Source organism: Ambystoma mexicanum, chromosome 1p (genome assembly GCF_040938575.1).
Source record: "Ambystoma mexicanum isolate Mex_15411 chromosome 1p, UKY_AmexF1_1, whole genome shotgun sequence".
Taxonomy (NCBI): domain Eukaryota; kingdom Metazoa; phylum Chordata; class Amphibia; order Caudata; family Ambystomatidae; genus Ambystoma; species Ambystoma mexicanum.
This window is the reverse complement of record NC_090921.1, coordinates 381,551,599-381,577,501: the sequence shown is the minus strand read 5'-3', so window position 1 is coordinate 381,577,501 and position 25,903 is coordinate 381,551,599. Positions and strand designations below refer to the sequence as shown.

General features: G+C 44.4%; 1 protein-coding gene and 1 long non-coding RNA gene across 2 annotated transcripts in view; both read left to right on the top strand.

Moving 5' to 3' along the window:
• On the top strand, positions 1 to 25,514 carry LOC138570530 (uncharacterized). Its single transcript, XR_011303575.1, has 3 exons — positions 1 to 3,509; positions 3,616 to 3,713; positions 25,405 to 25,514. It is a non-coding gene; the product is annotated as an uncharacterized lncRNA (long non-coding RNA).
• TMEM221 (transmembrane protein 221) overlaps positions 1 to 25,903 on the top strand; it is a 63,619-nt gene that overhangs the window by 1,139 nt on the left and 36,577 nt on the right. The gene's annotated exons all lie outside the window — the stretch shown is intronic.

The window sequence follows — 25,903 nt, the reverse complement described above, 5'->3', positions numbered from 1 at the left end:
TTCCTTACCTTTCCCCCTATTCCACAAGAGCACATTCAGTGGTCACATAGTTTCTTAGAAGTTTTGCATAGTTACCATCAGGGCTCAAGTCGAGGGTACACGCGGGGGACGGAGTCCCCCCACTTTTTTCAGAGGGTGGACTCAGTCCCCCCAGCTAAAATAAGAAACATTGACTGTCCTCTTTGAATTTATGAATTAAAGTCGATCTCGGGGAAGTTGTCAGGTTCCCAGCCGTACACTTCACCACTGCATTATATCACCTGATGAAAAATAACAAACAACTAAAGGTGAAATGTCCCATTTCGGTACTGCTAGTCCCAGGGAAAACATTTGCAGCAGTTCTTGAAGTTTAAAACGTGCACACCATTTAACGTTTTCAAAAACTCTATTAGAAGAACATATTCTCTCTTGGTTTTGTGTGCGTGTGTTGATTTTATGAAAGGCAAATGACATTTGTCCTGTACAATTTGGGTGGTTATGCAAAGCCAATTTAATTCATTGTTTATATTTGACCTTGATATGCAAATTTATAGCAACGTCACATCCCATTGCGTTTGTTGATGAGTCCTCCACTTTAATTTTTAGGACTTGACCCCTGGTTACCATAGATACACAGTTTAGTTACTTTGTACGGTCAAATAGTCGAATATTTTAGGGTAGTAGCAGGCATAGTTAGGTAGTAAGGCGGCAGAGATACTTTAGCGACATATAGGGACTCATTACACGGATGGCGGTGAACCATGGCGCTATTAGCGCCATGGTTCGTGCCGGTAAAATACCGGCACCGCCTTGGTGGAAAGGGGAATTACCGCCCTATTCCAAGATTGGCGGGGCGGTAATTCCCCCTTCCACCATTGCCCTTCTCCATTCCCATTTTTGCCCCATAGGGCTCTATGGGAATGGCGAAGGCGCTAATTACGGTACCGCAAATTGCGGTACCGTAATTAGCTCACTGGTCCCTTTGCGGGTTGGTTTTTAACACCTGCAAAAAGCAGGCGTTAAATTCCCCAACCCGCAAAGGGACCTGGTAGTAAGGCGGTAAGGATTTACGGGTACCGGTAAAATACCGGTACCGGTAAACCCTTACCTCCATCCGTGTAATGAGGCCCATAGAGTTTAGTTGCGAACTCAACATTGTTAATATAATACCCAGGTTGTATTGTTACAAAAGTTACTTACTGTACATTACTTAGCACTTTCTATAATATTATTATTATCAGGTTATTTATTGAGCGCCGACCCAGCTTCGGGAAGCAACGGAGCACTTTACAATCATAGGGGAAGAACAAGGTTGGGGAGCAGAGAAACAAGGGAGTGGGCATCACTCACAGCAGGGGTGGGAGAACAATTGTCAGCGATGGGTCTACAAGTAACCATGGAAGGAAAGAGTGGGGATCAGATCAGATCACCCAGTCTCAGGAATGGTGGGGAGTGGATGGTGTATTTTTTATTTCTTATTATTTATTTATTTGTGTTGCTTTTCTAGCAACACACAAAGCCCTGTGGAATCTGGGTGCTAGTTACAGTGAACATGGTGGTACAGATGGATGTTGTCAGCTGTTGCAGGTTGGTTGCATGTACAGCACAAAGCTCAAAAACCATAGTACATAGGTTGCAGGTACGTTATATTTGTAGCAAATTGCTGAAATATAAGCAGTCATAGTGGGTAGGTTATGGTTGCTGAAAAATGCAGAAATAGACATGGTAGGTTACATTAGCAGCCGATGCTGAAATAGTCATAGTAGGGTGCTTGCAGGTAAGAATGCTTTAATAGTCATAGTGGGTTGGTTGCAGGTAAGAATGCTTTAATAGTCATAGTAGGATGGTTGGAGGTAAGAATGCTTAAATAGTCATAGTAGGTTGGTTGCGGGTAAGATACATATGCAGCACAAGCTGACATAGTCATAGTAGGTAGGTTACATTAGCAGTCGAAAGCTGAAATAGTCTTAGTAGGTTGGTTGTAAGAAAGCTCAATTTACTGCACAATGTAGGCAGATTGTGTTGCTGTGATGCAGTTACAAGAAAGATAAACAGAATATATGGACCTAGGTGTTGGGGAGGAGCCATTCCCTGAAGAGAAGGGTCTTGAGCGCCTTCCTGAACTGTTGAAGCGAGGGGGCCAATCAGATGTTGATGGAGAGGTGGTTCCAGAATCTTGGGGAGTAGACTGAGAAGCCCTGTCTTCTGTTTTTTCCATCCTGCACCGGTGGAGTTCAAGTGTGCACATGTCCTCACTTTTGGCGGATGGTAGATCCCCAGAGGTGCTGAGACAATACACCTACACTATTAGTATAGTTATTACTCATAGTTACAAAGTATTACGGTAGCTACCCAATGTCATGATGCCTACCTCCAAGGAGCCAGGCCGGGCCCAGCAACCCCAGAGGCAGACATCATTTTCCCCAGGGAAGTCTCAGCGGGCCCAAGTCGGGGCCCTTTGGACTCAGTCCTGGCGCCTTAGGCGCCAGGCTCATAGCGGACCCCAGTCCTGGCGCCTTAGGCGCCAGGCTCATAGAAGAGGATGTGTTTAAGTGCTTGGGTGCACACTTACCTGATGCAGACCTTGCTGCTTCATCCAGGCCCTCTTGAGGCCTGAATGGGACTACTTTACCTGTAGGACTACTTCACCACCCGGGTGTGGTCGGGGAAGGATACATACCTGATTGGTGGAAGGATACATACCAGGAACTTCTTCCAAGGCTATTTAAACCCCACCCGAACAGCCACACGTGCTTCGCGTTGTTCTGCACCTAGCAGCTGGACGCTCACCGTGTCAGCTCCTGCATCCTGACTTCAGCCACGCCTGCCAGCACCCTGGAACACCTGCAAGGGGAGAAAGGAAGAGAATAGGAGAAGAAAAGCCCTTACCTGCTAAATCTGCACCCCGGAGTCATTTCTCCAAACGCCCTGAAAAGGAAGACATCATTTTAAAGGCATTTTGTTTTGATCACTGCAGCGCTGCATTTTACTCACCTTTGCAAGGCGCTTCCATCTTCAGCAGCGATCTTCCGGATTCAGCTACGCCCCGGCGCCTAGAGGAAAAAAGACAAGAACAAAGGTGAGAGGGAGAAAAGGAATAAGGAAAGCTCAGTTTCCTTTTAAGTCTTACCTGTTGGATTATTCCCACTGCATTTCGGGTCCTGCCGCTTCCTGGTATCTCCGGACCCCGGCCCCTATGGGGAAAAAAGACAAAGACATTGAATGAGCGAATGCAAAGACATTACCTGAACGCTCATCCAGAACTGTTTCACTTCGGGTCGGCGCCATATCTCCGGCACTCCGAACCCCGGCCCCTAAGGGGAAAAAGACATAAGCATTAGCGCTTGCTGCAATTAGACAACGAACATTATTATTAAGCTTGAACTTTTGAACAGAACTTTTACAGCGCCTTACCTGAACAGTCAAGCTTACCTGAACTCCCATCAATCCTCAATCCAGTGAAGTAACTGGGTTTCAACGCGCCCCTGCATCAGAAGCAGGATGGAGAGCTCATCCTTCCAAACCCTAAGGTGAGGCTTCACGGGGAATCGTGGAGGACGTATCGTGGAGGGTTGGAAGGGAGTGGGAGGCTTGAGCATTGTTCCACAGTTGGTAATACTCCCTTTTCACGCACAGGAGGGTATCCAACGAGCCAGGGAAGCCAGAATAGAGGGGCCCTTCCTGTCCATCTTCAGAGTTCTGCGCCTTCGACGCCGCGGCTCCGTGGGAACCAGGTGAGCGTTACACCCAAGTGCGCATATATACTTCAGTGTGTGTGTATATATATATATATATGTATATATATATATAGGGTAGCTGACATATTTAGTACATATACTAGAGTTGCCTGGACCTATAGCTACACTAGGCCTTATACATATGTGTTGCCATGGGTATGGTCAGTCTATACCTTTAAGGGCAACACACATAAGTATACATAGATCTTTTAGGAAAATAGAGGCACAATATACTCTGCACATTTGCGCTGTTGAAGAGTCAGGGTAAGTTAAAGCAGGAGGCCTTACGTGTTCAGCCATCGGGATATTTTCGGGCACGCGAGGGCTCGCTGGCTTTCAAGGCAGGTTCATCATTCTATTCCCATGTTATGTACTGGGAGATTATGCCTTTTTCTTTGGAGATGAATCCTTCGTGTCTAGTAATCCTGCGCCAGTACAGTTTTCTCCTGTAAAGCACCCTCTCCTTATATACAATATCTCTCTTTTAAATACTGCCATTAGTCAGATGGGGGAAGGGGGAGTTCTGCCCCCTGTACAAAACTTTGCAGTGGCTCCTCAGACTCCCGACCCTCATTGACTAGCACTCCCTCTGAAATTAATGTTGGTCCAAGAATACCTGAAATGGAAAACTTTGATGGTGAAGCCCGGGTGTGACACGGTTACCACACTTTGCTCCCAGTAGAGGTCAACGTGCTAGGGGAGCAGCGTGACCTGGTCCACCACGTCTACTCGGGCAACTGGACAAGTTTAAGGAGCAAACCTGGTGTACTTAAGCGTGAGCCTGTTGTCCTGATTTCTGACCTGACCCATGCTGTCTTTCTTGCCCTTTGGCAAGTTGGATCATTTCATCCTGTACTCTGGGTTGGAAAAAAACAACAGGGTAAATTAAAGCTCGAAGAGCCAGAGTGGCAATTGCCTTCCCAATCCGTAGGGAGATACTGATACACAGGGAACGGTTTTCTGGGGATTCATCAACTTGCCGGTGAGGGCAAGACCAAACAACTAATGATATTTGTATTAACCATGGTCCTGTTCATTTGGACACAGGTGAAGAAGCTGGTCTGATGCAGGGAGGGAGTGGGGGCAACCAGCACGATAATGTGGGAGAGTGCGAGAGGGGAATTAAATCTCGTATTCTTAAATCTAGGCAGCTAGCAGTCACAAGTGCAAAGATTGAGGCATCGGAATAGTCATGTAATTTTTATTTTAACATAGATGACTAGAAAGTTCCTTGCAAAAGGGTGGTTGCCCAGGGGGGGGTAAGGTGATACCAAATTATCACTAAAAAATGCACTGTCCCACTTGTTATGGGATGGGAAAGCCCATGTTTGTTTTTTGGGTTTTCTCTCAATTTCATGCAGTAACCCCTGTTGGTCTTGGGGGTATCATAAAATGTTGTGGTGAAGCCACAACAGGTGAGGTCGACCGGTTTCGATGGTTCAAGGGTGATTACCGACCATCTTCTTCAGGACAAGATCGATCTTCATGTGCTACTGAGTAGCGACTGTCCTCTTAGTAGGGCAGCGGTAACAGGCTGCAAGGGGATCCGTGTTTGCGGCTCTCCACCGGCTGTTTTGGTGGGTGGTGTCCAGGGGGAGCGCGGTCGTGGCGTCAGATTTTCACTGGGCTGGGGTCTGGGTAGTGGCTGCCAGCTCCCGCGCGGTGGGAAAGCAGTTAAGAGGGTGTTTTCAACCCGTTGAAAGATGGTCGGTAATCACCCTTGAACCATCGAAACCGGTCGACCTCACCTGTTGTGGCTTCACCACAACATTTTATGATACCCCCAAGACCAACAGGGGTTACTGCATGAAATTGAGAGAAAACCCAAAAAACATGGGCTTTCCCATCCCATAACAAGTGGGACAGTGCATTTTTTAGTGATAATTTGGTATCACCTTACCCACCCCCTGGGCAACCACCCTTTTGCAAGGAACTTTCTAGTCATCTATGTTAAAATAAAAATTACATGACTATTCCGATGCCTCAATCTTTGCACTTGTGACTGCTAGCTGCCTAGATTTAAGAATACGAGATTTAATTCCCCTCTCGCACTCTCCCACATTATCGTGCTGGTTGCCCCCACTCCCTCCCTGCATCAGACCAGCTTCTTCACCTGTGTCCAAGTGAACAGGACCATGGTTAATACAAATATCATTAGTTGTTTGGTCTCTGGGTTGGAAGCCACGCCCACACGTTTTAGACTTGCACATTCAAAATATTGCCTAAAATTAATCGGTTCTCGCTGTCCTGCCATTGGATCCCAGAGGGCGTGGTATTGGGGTATTTTTGCAGCCCAGGAAGAAAATATGCAAAGCGAATGGTTTTGGGATGAACTGGTGGGAAGGTGAAATACTTCTTTGATGCTTACATTTGTAAGATTTTTAAAGTATATTCATATTACATTAGACGAAATTAGTTATATGTAAATATAAGGATGCAACGAATGTGTAAAATGAATATGGAAGAGATGGAATGGTTATTTGGGATTATTTTAAAATGATTTTGCTTTATGTGTAATATTAAGTGTTTTACATGTTAGAAATGTGCAAAAGGTTTGGTAAACGAGTGACCCAATGAATATAAAACTTTGAAAAAATAGGTTTTACTGGGAAGGGAAATCCAGTTAAACTGTTTTGAAGCTATTGCAGCTTTTACCAATTTCCACAACCTTCAGAATGGTGAGGACCCAGGGCGGTCAACCTTTCCTTTTGTATAGTGCCATATTGTTTCCTGGGGATACAGTCCTTTAAGGCAGGACTTCCTGTGCGCCAAAGCATTGTCACAATGCTGAAGATCAGATTTGATCAGAGAGGGGAAAATGTGAACATGAAGTCCCGCCTTCCAATAAGGAGGCACCCAGGCACTAGATAGAACTTTTTCTAACAATAATTTTAAGACCACTGGGACCTATAAAAAAGCAACATGAGATGGGATGGGAAATTCTGGAAGGAGGAAAAAGAGCATTTCCTTGTAAGAAGATTCCTGGATGTTATCCCTAAATCCTGAAATCAAACTTTTTGCACATGTGATGAAATGTGCAGTAAAATGAGGGGAAATGCCCAAAGCATCCTAAATCCTGAATTCAAACTTTTTGCACATGTGATGAAATGTGCAGTAAAATGAGGGGAAATGCCCAAAGCATCCAGGTGGGGTAGACCAGTGCTGATAGTATGCCCTTTAAAGATGGCGTCCAACAGGGAACAACACACCGCTTTAAAAAAAATTACTTTTCTGTTCCTTTGCGTCAAGAAATCAACATCAGAAATGTGTGGTGAAAAGGGGACGACAGTGTACAAGTGAAATACATTTAGACTAGTGTTTTATGCATAGGCCATCATGAATCTCCCCTCTTGAAATTTAGAGAAGATGTGAATCCTTTGCTCTTGCAGAACCAACTCGCCAATCTGCTGACCCCCGTCTTGCTTGTTGTCGGCCATCTTGTGCAATGTGACGCGTATAAAGTACAAACAAATCCATAGTTTTATAACTGAAATCCCATGTTATGCTCCTACCCCATAACATTATCCTGTAGCAATAGGTTACTCTTTTCAAAAGCTATTTGGAAGCATATTCTACAAAGCGTACAATACCAGGCGGTGTGGGCTACTCGCGTACTAGGCCCCAAGTGCGTTGTGTGTAAATAAGTGGTATTTGCATAAAAAAATAACACCATTACAGTTGGCAAGGCAATTCATTGGGTTGACAGCGCACTTCAGAAATCTGTGTTTATCCCAAAGTCAGAAAATGGGCCCACTGATCCTTCCGTCATTCTGAGGATCAGAAAAAAGGAACCATTGTGTTAGTTAATAACATCTACTGTTTAGGCGTTAAGATACAATTCAGTGTGTGGTGTGTGTGCTGTGTAAATGGTCAACACAATCAGTTGTTTGTAAAAGACAAGAAACCACTGCTTATAAACAATCCAGAATTGGATGGATAAACTATGGCTATAGCTCAATGCAGAGAAAATAGAGGTCTTGATCCTGGGACATCCTGATGGCAACTGGAACCATTCCTTCCGGCCAACTTCTCGGGCAAAACATCCCAGCCCTGCCTCCACGTTAAAAACCCAGGTTTTTACAAAATGTCACCCTCCCTAGGCCTGCAGATGCATTCTGTGACCAGTGCAGGTTTCTATCAACTTCTTGCAAAAAGGGCTTCCTTTCCTTCCGGCTGTCATGGCATCCAGGCTGGACTAAGGCAAGAGACGTTATTTGGCCTGCAGCCCTATGTGATCAGGTGGCCCAGATGGTGCAGAACACCGCTGCCAGGCTGCCCACTGCAGGGATCCTACAGGTCTTTAGACACCGTCATTGGCTTCCGGTGAGGGCTTTTTTCATACATGGTCCATCGTTCCTCATAGAGAGGCGAAATAATCACACTCCTCCAAATCCTTTATGGCCCCGTTTTGCCCTCATCTTCTAGACCCCTGAATATGCCATAAAGAGAATGTGTGGAATCTCCTTCTCTGTGGAGGCCCCCCACTCATGGAATTCTCTCTTATTTGCCATTAGAAATATCGAGGATCATTGGCTGTTTCCAAGGATATGAAAATGTTCATTTTCTTCCCTTAATTGGCCTTGCCATATTCATGGTCCATCCTTTAGTAGAAAGTGCTAAGCGACCTACGGCCATTAGAGCACTCTATAAGAATTCCTTTCAATGTAATTGCATTCAAGAGTTCTTATGGCAATATGGCATCTTCCAAAGAGAGGGATCCCAGAACGGAACCGTAGCTCCGAAGGAAGAGGCTCGCGGCAGCAGCAGCTCAACCAGGGGCGACTGGGAGGCCACCAGCAGCAAATTCTGCACCCGCTGCTAAATCTGACAACAGAGAGCATGGGGCATGGAAAAAATGTACATAATAGATAACTGATAATCGGTCGTTTACATGATGCGTCCTGCACTGCATCACTGCACTGTTGTTAATATTATCCCTTTTAATAGGATATATTTTCTAAACCTCAATCTAAATAAATGGTTTGGCCCTTACTGCCCTTGAACATGGTATGTGCAGTGTAAGGACAGATCTCAGCAACTAGCACCCAATGCAGTGAGCTATCTGGTCATCGAGAGTGAGTCATGTAGCTGCAGATGACTGGTATTCACACTAGTCTCGCAGGTCCTTTAGTTCTGCTAATGTATGATTTTCAATTGTGTTGTCCCTGTTGAAAGGACCCTTAGCTTGAGAGGGAAAGGGGAGGCCATTGATCACACACAGGAGGGTGGCACCCCTAAACCAACAGAAGATCAGCCTTGGAACCTCTGATGCTGCTGGCCAACCGGCAAATGCCCAATCTCTTTATTGGACCGTCTGCCCCTGAGCCCGGGCTCCAATTAACGGAACCTGCCATTTGCCTTCGTATTCAAAAAAGGTCTGTTCTCCACCCTCATTGCCAGTAGAGAAAAACAGAAGTGCAGGCTGTCTGGGCTGTATAGTTAAAACCCTTCCTGTACACAACTATGGGGTTCTACGTTGTTACATATACTATTAATTAAAAGTCTTCAGTTTGGTTGACTAATTTTCCTCGACCTAAATTCAACCTTTTTTGGTTATGGGGTTCCATTTGCCCCTCCTCCCTTCTCTCTTGCCCCCTTACACACATATGTATATGTATTTGGAGGAATCGACCAGAAGTAGCCGAAAAAATGCAGACTCTTAAATAATGGTCTGCAAAACATGGTCATACAACAAGCCTAAGTCGGACTGATGGAAGTACAAATGCATTCAGACTCTTCTATCTGCCAGAAATCAAAAGAAACACAGAAGGAAGCCACTGTGAAATATGACCGTTCTCCTTTCAAACCCTTTCATGTGAACATCATAGACCTCTGGTAAGAGGAATCCACGGTTTTATAAAGCGATGGTCTATTTCAGCAAATATATCAGGCCCTGAAGAAGGCAATGCCAATGTTAAACCATTGAGGCGCATTTAGCTGAAACTAGCAGCCTCTCCTTTTATATATTGGATTAATATGAAGACAAAATAACCTCCTTTCTTTTAAGAAATTTGAATGACTGATTCAAAGACAGTATTTGATGGAATCAGAAAATCCCAATAAACGTGATCAAGAGATCACACAACACTCATGTGTGTATGAACAAATACACGTTTTCTATTCTTTGTTCTCTGAATGAAGGAGATGCATGCAACAGGAGTGTATGGTGGCAAGCTAAATGGACGACTAGGGGTTTTGAAATAGGAACCTTTGAGGTGAATTGCACTAATATTATCATGAATTGGATATGGACTAGCAGAGCACACTCGCCTGCAAAATGTTTTCCTTGATTTAAAAATCGGTTTTCATTGTACATTAAAGCCCTGATTCACAGAGCGTTTTCCAATGAGGTTTTGCCTTTATGAAAGACCTCTGTGAAATAGGCCCTAATTATTTTAATAAATGTTTTGTTTCACATTTGTGAAACAACCTTCCGTCCCCCATTGTTATGTTTTTAGTATATGGCGCACCATAGAGTAAGGGAACTTTGTTTCTCATTTTACTCACCTTCCAAAGAGTTGGCAAGCCACTCGAATTAACTCCAACAATATTCCTAATGCTTTATGTTCTCTTTGCCTTTTCTGCCAAGGCGTGGTCATGCCCCTTGCCCTGACATCTCCTTCTGATAGATGTCCTCAGAGCTTTTGATTGGCGCATGCCTCTCTGGGCTGCTCTGAGCGCTCCTCGTGTTTACCTGGGAACTCTGAGGGTTTGATCCTAAGTCTCAGGGATGTGTGTCTGGGTCAAGTTTTAGCAATAACTTTCTTTTCAGATCTCTGTAAAGGAGATGGTGCTTCATAACAACCTCCCTCAATGAACCGCTATAAACACATTCGAAAATTGCAGATATTAGGCTTTAGGGTTAGCGTGTTCACGGGGGTGAGATAACCGCTCCCGTCCATTGGCGCGGGATACACCCACTGTAATTAAATATGGAAGGGAGTGTTGAAGTGTGTACCAACCTGAAGAGCAACAGGGCGCTCCACAACAGACTGGAGGATACAATAGTGAAACGGTAAGTGGTAGAGAGAGAGAAAGGACATGGAGGGTTCTGTGCTCTAGGAACAAGGTAGGGTAGAGCAAATCTTTAAGACCCAGCAATCGGTGGCTCATGATTTAAGGTGATTTAAACACTGTTGACCAATACCCTTTGTGCACAGAATTCAAGATGTTCAACACTCCAATTCCAACCAAATGACCGTTCAGGATATGCAGCAATACAAAATGGCTAATGATACAAGGAGGCACCATACCCAATCCAAGATGAGTAACATTTCATGGCAGGAGGACCTTCAGGGTAAGCAACAGTAAGCAGCGAGTGAGCCCTGCAGGTTGAGCTACTTTTCAAGGTAGAAAGCAATTTAAGGTGGATGTTTCAAGGTGAGCAAGAATCCAGGATCAGAAAAAGCTTCAGATTGGGCAGTAGATATGAAGCAAGTGACAGCCTCAGAATGAGTGCCAGGTTGGGCGACAGGTTCAAGGCTGGCAGCCATTTTAGAAAAGACCTCGATTTCAGGATCTGCTTCAATTCCAGTTTTTCATTTAATGATGGTTGCGACATTTACTGGAAAATAAATAATTTCTACGCTGGCACCAAGCGTTGGCAGCACTTTCAGAATGGGTGACAATAGCCCTCGAACAACAATTACAGGGTGAGCGAAAAGCCTGGGGGTGGGACCACAATTCGGACATTGCAGCCACTCCAGGACGGTGGCACTTCTAGGCAGGGATGGGAGGTTAGGAAGGGGAGCTACTCCAGGTGGGGGGCAGTACTGGGGTGCAAACTGCGCCAGCATGGACGGTCATTCGCCAGTAGATGAGCAAGCAGGTGAAGGGTTGAATGCCTTATAGTCCAGGACCTATATGCATAGAGTTTTTTCAGAGGCTTTCGGAGATTATGTGGGAGGCAGCGGGTGTATGGAGGCATGACACTGCCTGTGGCAGTGAAGTCATTGAGGATTCAGAGACTACATGGGAGAGACGCCCAGCATGCGACACTTTCCCTCCATCCTTCATTTATTTATTCTCGTGGCACTTACTTTTCTAGCCCGAGCTGTGTCTCTATTGCTGCATTCACGGGGATGAGCTGCAACCAAAAAGTCAGATTTATAGCCTTACATCTTTAGGTTGCCTGGACCGGTAAGCAACTCTCTTAACTATATCTTGGTTTCTGCACTAACAGTGACTCCTACCTCCGCTGCCTTCAGCCTCTGCCATAAGTCATTATGCAATCTAGGAGCTTGGGGCCTGGGTGCACCCATTCCACATTGGTTTGGGAGTATCTTTTCCAAAATGAAGGAAAAAAGGTTGAAAGACCCATGAAGCAGCCCATCTCTCTGCGCCTGTCAGAAACCAATTGAACAAATGACATACCGGATGGATACCCCTAGTGTCAAGATGCCAAAAGGGAGGCATGGTGTGAAAGGGGGTGGGACAGGTCAGACACTATGCACCTTTCCTACGCACTTCTCCTTTTAAACAATATGGGTGCCATGGTTACAATCACTGAAGGATGGGGGAGGTACGGGTGCTGGGGAAGATTTTGCGCAAGATGTTGCTGGCACTTCCCTATAGAGTGAAGTGAAGAAAATACAAATTTTTGTTCTAGCTCTAAAATCAGTGGGTAGCAGGTGACACTGATACTTCCTCCACCAGCCTATGTAGGCATAGACGTCTTTAAGGGGGGTGGTAGAAGGGGCACTGCCCGGGCCCCCACTCAGCAGGGGGTGGGGGACACAAAGCTGCCTGAGCTATATTCCCATTGTTCACCAGGCATAAATAGCACACGTCAGGATATTTAATAGCGTGCTGCTGAGGATCTAAACCTGTTGCCTGTCTGTTGCTGACTAGTACATTTAGCTCTGATCAATTTCCCCTGTAATGCTTTCTGTGTTTACTGTGGTAAACATATTTGGTGCGTTCACTTGGCATAATTCCTGTAGCATTTTCAACTTTCCGTGGCAGTTATATTGATCATATGCAATAGCCAAAGTTGAAATGTATATTGATGAATTTGAGTGCCATGGTGGTTCAGAAGTTAGCTCAGTGTGTTAAACACTTGTTGCAGAGATCTGTGTCCAAATGTAAGATTGCAAATTCCTGCAAGGCTAACTCAGCTTTTTCTATGTCTGAAGTTGATAAACCTGCATATGTATGTGCTTTATTTTGTAGCACAACCAGTGCTATTATTAGCAATGCACCTGAACCAAATAACAGTTGTCATAAAAACGAACATAACATGAATATGGTGAAGGTCTAGAAATTGGTTTGTTCCGATCAGGAGTTGAAAACCCAAGGCAATCACCTCCAACGTTGAGCATAAAGTGTTAGCCTGTGAGGTAATTGGGTACCCAAATTCAAGACAGTGGAACCACAGCATTAATTCATGTACCCTGGTTTTGCCAGCAGACGATACAGTGATCCTGGGTAAATCATCTTATATCAGTTACAATACTGTACTGTCTTCTGTGAAAAGGTTTGACTTCTCATATGCTGGTGGCATTGTTTAGCCTATATAGTAATCTTTCTTTTTATGTAGTTCATGAAGTGGAACGGGTTCTAGACAGAACAGAGTAGACCAGATATCGCAGGCCTCTGGCAATTTAAGGCCTACTCATTTGACACAAAAAATGGTTTGCATTTTTGTAAAAGGTTTTTCTGCACATTTATAAATAACAATTTCACAAGCCTGAGTTTTATATAAAGCTTTACAATACAAAAGAGAAACAATACAAAAGAGAAACCCAGGTGAAATCGTTTAAATTGCATCAGTTATTATGCCGGTACTTATATAATTCCCTTGATGATGGAATCAAAGCTAGAATCATTCTCATTTTGTATAATATGCATCTATAAGGTTTTATTTCTAAAAAATGGTCATGTTTGGTTTTGTGATACGTTTACTTTCCAAGTCAGTTCTATAAAATGGCATTATTTTAGTTCATGGTTAGAACTTGAAAAGAAAGTGTTAAAGTGTAGAAATTGCAGAGTTGGTGTAAATCCATTTACCTCTTAACAAGTGTGTGATCCTGGGCATATCATATAATCTCGTATTGCCTAGCTCACCAAAATTGCCAGTGCCTAAACCTTTCAAAATTGACACCCTTCATAATGATTTAATTCTCAAGGCATGATCTTCAAAAAAAGTCTCACTCTTGGTTTCACCGGCGAAAGTGTTGCATCATCTATAATAATAGAGAGCATTGATATATTGCACACCAAAGCCCCTTGCTTCTTTGCTCTCTAGTGGTAACACTACTTGAAAACCATGTCCCTCTTCTAATCTCAGTCTGTCTGGATATGGGCATCTGCCTGGTAGCTTCTAATCTTCATCCACTATCTATGCTATGGTAAGTGTAGCTTGCTCCTTGCTTTTGCTTCCAATTGGGCTCCTGTATCCATGCTTGAGAACTTTTGCATTCTATGAGGCTGCTAATCGAGTCCTATTACGGGTTATGTGTACCATTGTTCGTATGGGCCATACACCTTCCTTGTGAATGCTATTGATAACAAGTGTCCTGTACCTATGCTAGAACACAAGTGCACAAGTACCCTTGTCGTGGACTGTTAATGTTAGCCTTGAAATGCTACTTGTTTACCATTATGATTACAGCAAGAATGAAGAGCGTAAGGGGACTGAATGGGAGTAACCATGCTTATTTTGATCACTGCGAGGCAGCATTTCAAGCTACGGGTTGTGATTGTGACGAGACGTGTGCAACCAGATATTCTGGATCTTTTTTGGGCTCTATCACAAATCTGTCGGTATCCCAGCGGTAATTCTGCTGGGATACCGCCAGCGCAAATTGCGTTACCGCAAGTTGGTCCGGGGCTATTAGCGCCGGATCCTGAGTTTCGGGGGGTGGTAAATCCCCATTTCCATTGGGTCCAATGGACCCAATAAGACATTCTGGGTGCTAATAGCCGTGAAAATGGGCAGAAAGGGGAGATTTTTACCTTCAGCAAAAAGCTGGAGGACAACCTCCCACTTTCCGCCCAAACTCAGGATTGGGCGGATCAGTAATGTGACGGTAATAGCGTTACAAATGCATTTTTACTGTTCCACCCAACTCCTGACGACCCCCAGGAGTGTCTGTGCCCAAGCCCCAAAAGTGCTTAAAATAGTACTGAATGTAGGGACCTGTAAAGAACATCACAATGTACATTGTCCCACGGTGGAGATGGTCTGTAGGTAGGTGTTTTTTCAAACTGGTTATAAAGAACATATGGAAACCTACACAAAGGTGCCTTTGCTAGACCACCAAGCGATAGGATGGTGCCTGCTGCTATTTTTTGTATCTTTATTTATTTATTTGAATAACAGGGATGTCAATTTCAATCAGCAATCACTTAAAATAACAGTTTTACAGATGCCAGAAACATTCCCACAAAGGGTGCCTGTACATACCATAAAGATGAGATTAAGAAGTGAGCCAGTTTATGATGGTATACAAAATTAGGACATATACCAGGACAAAACAAACAGGAACAAAGTGTAAATAAGAAAACAAGTGACTTACAAAGGTAAAATTAAACTAAAGCACAAATTGCTTCCAACTAAAAGGAGTACTAATTACAATATTACATTACTAAGCGCCACTAGGTGCAGTGTTGTGGTCATGTATGGAGGATGGAAGAGAGGGCAAAGGGAGCTTCCTCTTTAGCAAGTATATGAAGTTTAAGCTGAGCTTTGAAGAGATCCACAATTGCGCTGGCTTCGATTGTTATGGACAGTGGGTTCTAGTGGGGCGGGGCCTGTAAGCAGAGCAGAAGTAAGAGGAGGCACATGGAGGGTGTGGGATGGTGAGGTTGAGTGCAGAAGAGGATCACAGGGAATGAGATTTTGAGTAAACTGATACAATCAGACAGGCACTAAGGAGCAAGACCACTGATAGCTTTGTAGATAGTAGAAGGAGCTCGATAAGGGAGTGGTTGTGCACGGAGAGCCAACCAGCATGTTGTCAGTAGGTAGAAGTGTGGGAACATCTGGGTAGGTTGTAAAGAGTGCGAGTAGCAAAGTTGAGGACTTTACCTGGAAAGAGGAAGGAGTAAAGAGGAAGGTCAAGGAGTAGGATTTAGCAATACACAGTTTGCTGAGCAGAAGAGTGAAGATTAGAATTTTTGTAGAGTGGTTAGTAAGAAAAGGACACATTTTTACAAGGTTGAAGAGGTTAATAAAAGCAGCAGAGGCACTAGTAGTGATGAATTGTTGCAGTTGCAGGACACCAAGATTGCATGTCTTGGGTGAGGGAGCAAGATATCAAATTGGAAGGATATAGGGGAGGGGAGGGATGGCATTGAAAGCTGTGAGAAAGATGACTTCTGTTTTTGAAGAGTTGAGCACGAGGCAGCAGAGAGCCAGCGAGTGTCGAATTGCAGTGAGACAGTTCGTAATCTGTTGCAAGATTGTTGGGGGCGAAGGAGGAAAAGGAGAGAAATATTTGTGTGTGATCAGCAAAAAGGTGACAGTGAAAGCCAAAGAATGTGATAGGTCTTCCTAGGGCAGAGGTGTAGAGGTTGAAAATAGATCCAAGGAATGATCATGGGGGGACGTGGAAGGGAGGGGTCAGTGGTTTGTGAGTTGCAATAGATTTTAAAGGATTGACCTTCCAGGTCAAAACAAGAGCAGACTTGCAAAACCTAAGGTTCTGAAGAGTGAGTAGAAGAGAGGAGTGGAGTGTCTGACAGTGTCAAAAGCAGCAGAAAGGTCCAAAAGGATTAGTATAAAAGAGCATTTGGAGAGGTGAGCATTAGAGACAAAGTTGGAGACATGCATGAGTGCAGTCTCTGTGGATTGTTTACTACAGAATCCAAATTGAAGTAGATCTCCAAGGCCATTATCATCAAGGTACTTAGTGATCTGGTCGAAGACCACCTGATGAATAATGGGGAAAGGAGAGAAACTGGGCAATAATTTGCTGAGATGTTTGTGTCAGCAAATGATTTCATCAATAGGAGTAAGATGGTTGCCGATCTGATGGACTCAGGGAAGAGTCCATCGGAGTGAGAGAGAGAGAGAAAGAGAGGTGAAAGAGTTCAGAGAGATACAGCAAGTTATTGAGACTAAGTCTTTGACCACTTGGGGAGCAAAAGTGTTGATAGGAGCGCAAGTTGCGTTGGCAATTAAAAGGATGGGTGCTAATTCAATACCAGAGGTAGGGGAGAAGTAGCTGAGTGTAGATGTAGAGGGAGAGGTAGTGAACGGAATCAGGGTTGGGGAGGGAGAGAGAGGAGGGCTATGAGAGTGTCATGAATGTTTTAGGAAAAGTAGTGTAGTGAGCAACGTCATTGGCAGAAAGGCCGGAGCCAATGGATATTGGCTTGGCAGGAGTGATGAAAGATGGGAGGGTAGATGAAAGTTTGCAGGGGTGATTGCCCAGGAGATTAGGATTGTGAAGTAGGAGGATTTGGCAGAGACCAGTGCAGAGGTTAGGGCAGCACATTCATTTTTGTAGGCTAGCAGTAGGGAAGGTGGCCGTCATTTGCACCAGCATCGTAGGTGATGGTGCATGCTTGTTTTGAGGGTCTTAATTTAAGCGGTAACCAAAGCTTGAGAACTAGGATGAGACGATGTGAATGTGCAAACAAGATAACGTGGGTCAAATGGAGTCATAAGTGCACATTGAAAGTCAGAGAAAGCACAGTCAATGGAAAACGCATCACGCATGAATAGAGTAGATAGACAGGAGAGAAGTTCTCACATCATCAGGGCAAGGGCCAAGATAGCCTTGCCCGAATTCCCACTTAGCCATTGAAGAGGGGAGGTGAGGAGTACTGAGCAGTTTCCTCCTCTGACATCTCAGTTGCTGATGATGTGTTCTTTGAACTGCAGACTCTTAAGTCCCTTTCTCGGGTGCATGAGGGGTTGCCATCCTGAGGTGCATTGGAGTATTGTCCCTTAGTTCAGGAGCCTATGAAGAGAATGTTTGAGGTCTTGTTTTATCCGTCTTGCACTTAAAAATGTGCAGCCTAGTGATGTTTTAGCGTCTTGTTCTGCGCTAGCATCTTAAGATGGGGAGCCTTTTGTTGAGGTAGGGGGTGTCATTGATGTCATTGAATTGCAGCTGACACAGATTTTCTAATGGGTGGATGTCATTAGTACTGTTGACCTTAAGCTAGAGATGTGTGTCATTAGCATACTGGTGTATCCTGATGTTGTGGTTGACCAGGTATCCACTGAATTAACCATCTAAAAGTTGAAGATGATGGTGAGAGGATGGAGCACTGTGTGACACAACGGGTTATAGGCGATGGGAGGAAATGTTGATGCTCATCTTGTTGAAATGATTTCTGTCCTACTATGGTTTTCCTCCAACCCATCAAATAGCGTAATTGAATCCCACATGGTGGCAAGAGGGTTGAGGAGTCCTTTGTGGTCAACTAAAATGGAAGGCAGAGGATGAAGTGTCTCCTTTGTCCAGGATATGTAGGGCATTGTCAATGACTAGGATGGTGACAATCTCAATCCCGCATGGTGGCTCGAAGCCAGGCTTGCAATGCTTTAAGAGATTGTGTTGAAGATCCTTTTGTGCAGCTGAAGCGAGACGGCTGACTCTGTGATCTTTCTGATGAAGGAAAGGTGTAGGGTGAGGCTATACTTAGCCAGATTGTCTTGTGTAAGGGAGTCGTTCTTGATGTATGATAGGTGTGAGTGCCACAGAGTGCAGCCACTTTTCTTCACCGTGCACGAGGCATCAACGAAGTTTGCGCAGCAGCTCACTGCCAAATACCCATTACAAGAACATTTGGTCACTTATGCAAATTCTCCTTACTGACATCCAGTCGCAGCAGGCCCTTTCTTCATGAACTGTTTACATGAGTATGCACAGCCTTTACAGAAGCTCTGCAGGGGGCCACAGTGTACATGACATACCCACCACATGTCTTTACAATTATTTTTATGGACATATAATGTAATGATTTCTTCCTCTCCCATCAACAGGGGTATAGTAAGGTGAAACGTCTCCCAATCAGTTCTCCCCTGAAGAAGATCATCAAGCCACCTCAAGACATAACATTTTGTGGATCTAAACAGGCATATACTTTGTGTGTGCCTCCCTGCAGGCGCATTTCTCACAACCAAAAAACAAGCATTGGTAATGCCAACAGTTTGGACTTTGTGTAGGAATGAGAAAGCACTTGCCAGCCCCTGTGTAGTGGTATTAACTGGCCATTGATGGTAGCAGGTGAAAAATGATGCATCCATTAGCAGCACCTGGCAAATGCCTAATACCTATACACAAGCCAAAGCTGTGGGCTTTGCCAATGCTTCTTCTTTTTTAACAGGACCTCAGTGAAGGACACGCATAGTGCTTATACATCGGGTAGCTGAAGGCAGACGTAGTTGACACCTCTATTTCACCAGTAGCATGTTTACAACTCAAATGTAATCAACTCAGAGAAGACTGCTTTGAAAAAACACTGGCAGGCACTTTGAAAGAAATGTTTGATGGTAAGGCTTGATTAAAGTGAGCTGAAAGAGTTCCCATGAGGAGGTGTTATGGGGCAGGAGAGGCAGGAACTGGGATGGAATTGCCATAAGGATTAGCATAACCATGTGCAGTCAATGTGTGGGCAAATAGACAAACAACCCCATCAACCTTTGTGTCCCTGCTCAGATGCCATTTCACCCTCTCTGTACTCTAATGCAATTGCTTTGGCTTGCCACCTAATAGCCCAAACTAATGAGATGGCACATTGCTCGCCACGGCCGCGCAGCCCCCACCACATTGTAACCAATCAGTTTGGATATGTGCTGCTCACTGCTGGTGACAGATCAAGGATGACAGCCAGAAACTAGGGAGATATCAAAATAAGCAATGGCAAAGCCAACGGTTTGAGCATTTGTGTAGGCCTAGGAAAGGCACTGCCACAGTGGTTTTAACTGGCTATTGATGGTGTCAGGTGTAAAATGGTGTGAGTACCTGGGCATCTAATAGCAGTGCCTGCAAATGCCTAATACTTATACACAAGACAAAACTGTTGGCTTTACCAATGCTCGTTTTTAAATGGCTTTCATTGAAGGACATGCATAGTGCTTATAAATCAAGTGGCCGAAGGCAGACCTGGTTAATAAACTTTTATTACACCAGTGGCACATTTATTACTTCAAGTAAGTCATTACATCTCAGAACACTGCTTTGAGAAAATACTGGCAGGTGTTTTTCGGGTACAAATTTTCATGGTAAGGCTTGATTAGAGCGAGCTAAAAGAGTTCCCATGAGGAGGTGTTTTGGGCAGTAACTGGGTGGGAATGGCAATAGGGATTTGCATGACCATGGGCTGTCAACTGGTGGGCAAATAACAATAAGCTTTGTGTCCCTCCTCTTTTTCCATGTCTTCCTATCTGTACTCTAATGAATAGTTTCAGCTTATATGTGGTGCATAAGTGCCACCTAACAGCCCAAGCTAAAAAAACAGAACTGATGATTGACATAGAGGTGCTTGTGTTGTCGGATGCCTCCACCCCTCTTTGCAGTGAGCCAATCATTTGTCAGTTTTCTCTTTGCCTGCCTGCCTTGGATCGGATGCTTCCCCTCCTCCTGTGCAGCTGGCACACTGCAGCAGCTTACCTGAGGTGGCTGTTCTGCTTCTGCCTTCCCTTGGCATGTGGTGTAGCAGGTCACCGCTACTGTTACTGTTTGTATGCCCCCCACGACCAGCACTTTCAATTTGCTGCCTACAGCCTGCCTACCACAGAAGGACAGCCAGCCAGGAGCCTGAGGATCTCTTCTCGAGTTGCTCCTCCTCCAGGCTTGAGGCAAGTGAGACGGATGGTCATCAAATTGGAGAAGGTACATATATATCCATCATCCAAGCAGGGCTGTCACAAGGAGGGTGCCAGTCAGAGGGGCAAACTGCCCCAGACCTCGCAGGGCGGCCCTATTGGGCGGGGCTTCCTCATGTGTTGTGTTGTAGGTTATTATTTGCATAGCAATTCTGGCGTCAGTGGCCAAATCCCAGTGACAATGAATTAGGAGGTGTGGCCTAGTGTCCACATTACTGAGCTTAGCATACATACACTTTGATTTAAATCCTAGCTTCAGGATATAATCAGCATGGTGTTATTCTGGATCAATTTCTGGATCTCCTTGTGTCTATAAGTGCAATTATTATGTGGAATGTGATGTGAAACTGTAGCCGCCAGTTGCTGTGCTGCTGTGTGCTAATATCGTCCCGTCACTACCTGGATTCTCTATTTTGGGCTCCACAGCCCCGAGGCAGATTGTTATGCCTGCGGTAGCACATGTTTGCGCGGCCCTGCCACTATCTATGTCAAATATCAGCTTTTATCCAGCAGGATACGGGAGACAGGCAGTACCAGTTCACCTTTTACATTATGGTGGATTTGTAATAACCTGCTCAGAGTACAAAAAATATACACAAAGTTAAAGGAAAAGGAAAGGGGGCACTGAGCTCTGCGACCTGCAGGACACCATTCCTGAACCCCATCAAGGCCGACTCAGCCTGTCATCCTTTCAGAGTGGAATAAAATGAGTACCATTTAGCTGAGCATTGAAAACCATGATTACTGAAGCACCAGGTTAGCTTAAAGTGCCAAAATGACATGACTCATAAATGTTTTAAAATTCTTGTCTGAGGAAGAACTGTGGTTGCCACATTGGAGGAGGGAGCCTGAGGAGGGCATTGGCAGGTCCTCACTATAGTGGAAAGTATTTCTGGTGTGGCACCACCCCCTGAGCCCTTGTTTCTGCAATGCACACAGTGAGGGGGCTCCTCCATCCATGGGGTCTGTAAATAAGTGTATGGTTTCAGAAATCAGGGATGTATAGCCCAAGATGGCAACAATTCTGAAAACAACTGTGGGCGGAAAGGCACCCGCTCGTAGACTTTGATGGTAGCACCGGCACCATTAGAAATGGTGCTGGTGCTGCCAACTTCCCCATTTCCATTGAGTCCTATGGGACACAAATGGGAATGGGCAGTGACTTTTTCCGATGCCTGGCTTCAGGGACTGCCAGGGCTGTAATGCCACAGTTATTCCCCATTGCCAGGCGCCGTATAAAATACACAACTCTGGCGGCAGCCTGCCATTTTTACCGGCATGTCTACCACCAGAGTTGTAATGAGGCCCACTGACATGCTTACTGCAAGTGCGTGCAATAGAGCACGCCTGTTATAATTCATCTTTGGTGCAGAGCTGGCATCCACACCCTAGCCAGTAGCAACTTGTAAATCTCAATCAGTGCCAAGCTAGGGTGATAGCTGACAACATAAGGTGAGTGATAACAGGCAGGGCAAGTGAGATCTATTTGTCTGTCTACTTGAGATGTTGCACTGTGGAAGGTGCCTCCACCCAGCAAATAAGTTGTTACACATTTTTAAAGACTTAAACACATCATTATAATGCATATTGTGCTGATGAGGTATTGCAACCAAGTTTAGATCATATCAACTAAACCTCTAAATGCCCAGTTTGTGCATTCACTACAGAACAACCTTTGTGGCAATTCCATCTTTCTTTGGGGAATCTATATATAAAAAACAAAATCGTGTTTGTTTGTGGGTTTGTATGTGGCGTTGATCTTGGGGACGTAACTCCCCATGAACGGTGAGGTCTGGCGTCATGAATTTTCCATGGAATATTCTTTATTTCATTGCCGAATTAATGCAACTATTTCTAGCTTCAGGTCATTCCGTTCCCGAGATAATTAATTGTTTTTGATTTTTCTGTATTACGTTTTGTGGTGTTCCGCCCAGCATCTACAGGTCATTTGTAGAAAGTGCACATCATCGCGCTGCCTGTGCTGAACTGATCTTGCGTTTTTTGCTTTCTCATTTTTTTTAGACGAGAGTGTGTGTCTTTCTTTTAATTGATTTGTTTTGCAATAAACTCGATACATGTTAATTTCACTAATTAATTGAACACCCAATTTTTATTTCCCTCAAATTAAATTCTCACATTAATATCATATTTATATGCTTACTCTGATTATTTGCAGTGTTTGTTTAGCAGCGAAAATGGCCTCATGAATATGATATTCATGTGAGAATGTAATGGCCACATGAATATAATATTCATGTGAGAATTTAAATCAGAGATAAATGAAAATTTACCATTGAGCCAAACAACAATATTTGTTCATCTTTTGGATGCAGTGGAATAAGAATACAAATCTGAGAATGGACATCCCGGGCGAAACCGAATACTTAGGCTAGTATATTAATAAAATGCAATAATTAAAGTTGAAATAATATTTATAAGTTTGAGTTCCACCACAGTGAAGTGGATAGCTGGTTAAACACTTGTTGCATAGATATGTGTTTGTGTACTGGGATACATATTTGTGTATATAGATGCTGTTGATAGGAGCACTTACGGTGCTACTAAACAACATACCTACAATAAAAACTACTAGTTATATAAATGGAAAAAGTGTCATTATGGTGCTGGTCTTGTTAGTGGTGGTGCATGTCTTTCCTCACACCAATATTTTTTATAGAAAGAACAGCATTGCAAGACAAATGATAGCTGCTACATTTCTCAGTGTAACCCATCTACTAGTTTATACAAAATGTGCAATGGGAAGTGATGTTACCATATCTCAAAGCCCCCTTATAATTGCCCTCTTCATCTCTTCTTTACTTTACTTTAATCTGTGATTTCTTTGAGAAGTATCTTTCATATTATGTGACCCTTTTGATCAATGTCCTGTTGTTTTAATCAATTCCTGAGCAAGACGCATGTCACATTTTAGAATGTACACAGTGTGAAGAATTGGCATCTGACAAGGATGCAAAGCCCTGGCTTTTTTATTTTTGTTAATGCATAAAATAATGCAGATAATTCCATCTCCAAAAGGGTAATCTGCCAACCAGATTCCCCTTCTCATCAACTCCATGCCAAAAGAATAGTGCAATTGTGCCCTGCTGCATCCGTAGCTGGATCCACAGCACCTGCTCTGCTCATGACGTAGAGCAGATTCAAAGGTCACAAGGGCCCACTCGACAGTCACAGTGACAGCCAAGTGTCTGCCGCGCAGGGGCGGCATTTAAGAAATGTCCCTGTACAAACACTATTAGTAACCCATGCTGTTGACAGGGTAAACTCAAAATAAAGCTATTTCTGGGTTTAGGCATGGTGCATGGTACTACATATGATCATCGCTACGACATCGCAGTTGATATTGCATATGTGTCAGCTTGAGTGAGACAGCTGTGCTGTGGACGGTGATGTGTATCTGGCCAGACGGATGGAGACTGCGAAATGGAAGGACAGGAACCTGGAGGACTGGGTCTCTTCTTTGATCTCTTTTTGAGGGCAGGTTAAACGCTCCGCCAGAGGCAGCTGTCCTGTGCCTGGGAATGAAAGGAGCACACCTATTCAAAAGGAGTAGCCTCACACCAGTTAGAAGGGAGGGGAGTGGGATTAGAGTAGGCAGTAGGCCCTGGTCAATGGAAGGAGACTTCCACCATCTTGTTTCTCTCTGTCTTTCTATCTTTTTCCTGTCCCCTCCACTTCATCTGGAGCAAAGCACTTTGAGTGGGACATCAGAAGGGCAAAATCCACTACGTTCAAGAACAGGGATTGGACCCCTAAATCAGGCCAGCTTTAGTTCAATCACATGCTGACTTTTGCCTTTAAAAATGTCCCACCCCTTCTTTAGATTCTCTCAGATCCTCTCAGATCCTCTCAAGACACAACGATTCACCTCAGAAAAACTCACTGGACTTCCTTTGGGAAAGTTGTGCTTTCCAAAGCCCTCAGCCTAAGGTGAAGAAAGAGCTGGCCAAGGCCCCAGGGAAGGTCTGCCAGCTGCCCACTCCCAGGGGTCCAGGATCCTCCACTCTGCACCAGAATTTCCTAAAGCTGGGAAAGCAGACCCTGAACGGAACCATTCTGTCCTCAAGTCTGCCTGAGCGGTCTACACAGCAGTTGGAGGATGAGAGCAACCAAAGCTCTCTGTTATACCGAACCGGTCACTCTGTGTTTATTGCACCGTAAACGGGAGGGGAGGCGCTGGCTTTGAAGCTTCTCCACCAAGTCAAAATAGTGCTTGCACTTTGAACCAGGTTGACGCTGCCTCATGCCCTAGCTAAAACTGTCACCTGCTAGGCCCGAAACGACTGCTCAGTGCCAGGATCGGAACTGAATCACTGGTGAGTCACACACCAAATCTGACAAAGGGTTCCAAGCATGGCACAGCCCAGCTAGCCCTTGAACGGTCGCCTCATCGACCTGCACATTGACGCCCCCAAAGTCACCACTTCGACGACTGTTGCCTGCCGACTGGAACCACTGGAGCATCACTCATTGACCCCTCCCAGCAGCTAAAGCCTGACTCAGCCTGGCTCAACTGCAAAGCAATCCTGGGACCGCTCAACCTGCGTCATTGAGAGCACCACTTCTACTGCACAGATCGACCACATTCGCCCCTAGTCGGCACCCACAAAGTACTGAATCCAGGTACTGTTGACCCTGAACTACCCCCTCGGTCCACTTGGGCCCTAGAGACTTGTTAGGTCACGATTGCCCATATTTTCAACACCGGCATATCCTTTTTGTGGCTAGTAATTCTCCTACCACCCGAGGAACTACGTTCGGAGTGCTAGTTTATTCTTACATCTTCTCTGTTCTTCCTTTGGGGTGGGAGTTTGTAAAGTATTTTCAATGTATTCTATAACAGGTGGTGTGGTATGTTTAATTAAAGCATATACATTTTTATAGAACCTTGATTGGACATTCCCTTTATTTTGGACTGTGATCCTGTGTTGTTCGAGTCGCTACTGGTTCACCTTCACACTCCTCTTAAGAGAAAAGCCTTCCTTGGGCCCACATTACCACAAAAGGCAAAGTAGGTATATCTCTTAACTGTCCCTGTTTTACCTTTATGATTGAAGCCAGATTGAATGTGTTGGCTCTGTTAAGCTTTGAGACTAGAATGATTAAAGAGATAGACTATTCTGACATAATTAATGATTTTGCAATATGCAAATCTAGATGGAAAATATGCAAATCTTGATGGAAATATATAGTTTAATGTTGGAAGTGTTTCAGGCACATCAGTGTTGAGCAGCAGAAAGCAAAGCATATACTCACTGGTTGGTTCTAATTTCAGTCTATGATTACTTGAATGTTCATGTTTGTTACATGCCTTTTTGTTTTCTCTGCTGCCTAGTCATGTAATGTTTTCCAATGGCCTGTACTTGGAACACATTCATACAGA